This window comes from Cibotium barometz, chromosome 8, assembly GCF_041138505.1.
Source record: "Cibotium barometz isolate CiBa-2024 chromosome 8, ASM4113850v1, whole genome shotgun sequence".
In the NCBI taxonomy this organism is placed as follows: domain Eukaryota; kingdom Viridiplantae; phylum Streptophyta; class Polypodiopsida; order Cyatheales; family Cibotiaceae; genus Cibotium; species Cibotium barometz.
In genome coordinates, this window is record NC_141053.1 from 20,240,911 (window position 1) to 20,243,862 (window position 2,952).

Consider the following 2,952-nt stretch of genomic DNA (forward strand, 5'->3'; position numbering starts at 1 on the left):
TTTTAGAAATCTCTTACAAATTACACAAATGAGACTAACCTGTGTTTACATAGTGCCACAAGAGTAGTCTTGGTTGACGAAGATAATTTTTTGAAAGCTCCACTACATGGAAGAGACATACACATATTAGAGTTGGTTTTTACATACCACACTTACATGTTAAACATTCACACATACAAAAGGCATGTGCACTCTAACTCTCTCTCTCTCTCTCTCTCTCTCTCTCTCTCTCTCTCATTTAGACATGTACAAAGAGTGTTTTCTTATATCCACATCTCTTCCACACACATATACGTACACACACACACACACACACACACTTTTCATTTTGATGTCACATACATGCGTATGGCGCACATACATATCCATATTCAATTAAAAAGGCAAAAAGACAACAAGAGAAAAGAGCATTTGAACATGTCAATTTGTATCTCTCTCCTGATCTCTTGCATAGACAAGTGTGCAATCTATCCCTCTCTTGAATACAAGTGAACCTTGCAATTTCTCTTACTTTGGTATGCACACACACATTTATGATGACACACATATGCATTTGTTGCACACACCTGCCCATGATCGATTAAAATAACAATCGACAAAACAAGAGGAAAGCATTTGAAAATGTTAATCAAAACCTTACCTAGTTTAAGTCCATATATAGGACCCGCTAAAGAACGAACCATAAGTAAAACAACTAGGCCATCTATATTCCTTTACCTCTGGCAGGCCAAAAGAACGGCAATTGTCTTGGCAGGTTTTCCACCCAACTAGGGCTTACAAAACTGGTTTACATTTAAAGGTACCAATAGGTACTAAAAAAGGTTTTCTTCTAGGGACTCAAGGACTTCAAGCTTGCAAGCTATATGAAATATGCCCTTACATAAAGTTTGCATATATGGCAGCAAACGATGCAATAGGATAGAGAGGAGGATTGGAGAGGCTCTTGCTATGAACTTTGCTCTTCAACTTCATCACATGCCAAATGAGAGCGTTCACTTAGAAAACCCACGAGACCGTTTTCTTAGAATGGCTAGAAGTCTCAACCCCAAAGTGCTAACTTTGGTAGAACAAGAAGCAAATACAAACACGGCACCCTTTCTGGAAGGGTTCATGGAAACATTAGACTACTATTCTGCAGTCTTCAAGTCCATCAATGCAGCCCTTCCTAGAGAAAGCGAAGACAGAGTCAATGTGGAGGAACACTACTAAGCTCGTGATATTGTCAATATCATAGCATGTGAAGGTTTACAAAGAGATGTGAACACCGTGAGTTATCTTGCCCTTGGGCAGCAAGGAGGAGGAGGGGCAGCATGGCATGCAAGCATGGGATCTCACCCTTCGTTTTGTACCCTCCATGCCTGCGAGGTTCAGATACCTGACATCCTGGCTATAGAAGAAGGGGAACCCCTCAGCGTAGATCGTAGAGAGGCAAGTGGAGAGCACGCATGTTGATGGCTAGCTTCACGCCTCACCCTCTAAGTTTGTATGTCAATAACACTGTCAAATGCCTCTTTGAATGCTACAATGAGAAATACAAGCTGAAGGAGGACGGAGGGGCTCTTTTACGTGGTTGAACAGGTCTTTGGTAGCTGCTTATGCATGGCACTAATTGGAAAAAGATTTTGAAAAAAGCCAATTTGTAGATTTCCAAAGTGAGTTCTTCAATTTGCTAGAGCAACACTAGTCAAGACACAATATATCACTGTCTTAGAACTTGTAAAAGTAGCTAGAGTTTTTTTGTGTAGATGTTGACATATTGAATCTGAGGATGGTTTTTCTTTTTTAATCTTGAGCTCTCCCCCTCCACCTTCTCCTTCCTTCAGGCCTTCCTACCATCTGGGCAACCTCTCAAGAGGAATCGAGGGTGGAGAAGGTTTGGGGGTCACATCTTGGCACGAGGGGCGTTAATCTTGGTGGTGGGCAATTGTTGAGTAATCTCGGGCCTCCTCACCTTCCCCCAAAGTAATCTCAGCTCGAAAGTAATCTCTGCCTCCTCGCCTTGCCCTACTTCCTTCGCCCTTGCTCAGCCTGCTATCCTCTCCTGTGTGCGCCCCGATACCCCTCTGCCTTCCTCTTCGCCACCCATCCCCCCCACCTTCCTCTTCTCGCCACCTCCACTGCCACATTAAATTAAATTGAATAAAATTACTTAAATTCAATTAAAGTGAAAAATAGATTACAAGTTACTTGCTTGACCAACTCGGCAAACTTCTTCATTGGCACATTCGGCTCCACTGAGCGGACTACAGTCACTCCCCATTCATCATGTTCACCTCTAGGTTTGCCCCATAAGATCCAAGTATACTCTTGATTTGTAGCTTGCACACAATCCACAATAACAGACATAAGGTGCAGGAAGACAGAAGAGACCAGGAGGAGGAGAGAAAATAGAAAAACCCAAGAAAACTAGGGAAAACCCCAAACCAAGTAGGAGGAGAGAAAATAGAAAAACCCAAGAAAACTGGGGAAAACCCCAAACCAAGTAAGAGGAGAGAAAACGTAGCTTGAGTAGGTTTTACCTACTTGAGGGCACGCTGTCGTGCCATGGCACGTCTATGGTGTGAAACCATGCATGTGAGGCCATTAAATGCAAATCCAGATGCATGGGATTAAGTGCCACAGTGTACATGATATTCCGAGGGCTAGCAGAAGTCCCTGTGCCTGTGTACATATGGTGTGCGTGGTTTACGAATAAACTTTGCCATGAATGCCCTGGCAAATGTACAGAGTGGGTGGTTTTATAGTTTTTTTTTTACGAGCTGATGGTGATGCTTGCACGTGAAAGTGTTACGGGAACTCCGAATGTGATGATGGTTGGTCAATCTGGGGCTGGTTCTGGGTGCAAGGATGGCACTCCATTTTTAGCAAGCGTGTGGCGATGGCCGGCAATGCAGGGCACCGACTGGGAAATTGATGGGTTTGGTAAGTTGATGCTGCTGATAACGAAGCTGT

The 2,952-nt window shown here is 43.4% G+C and overlaps 1 pseudogene; it reads left to right on the top strand.

Moving 5' to 3' along the window:
- The first annotated feature begins 870 nt into the window (after window positions 1-870).
- LOC147636012 (scarecrow-like transcription factor PAT1) lies at window positions 871-1,609 on the top strand (annotated as a pseudogene).
- Window positions 1,610-2,952: the final 1,343 nt, after the last annotated feature.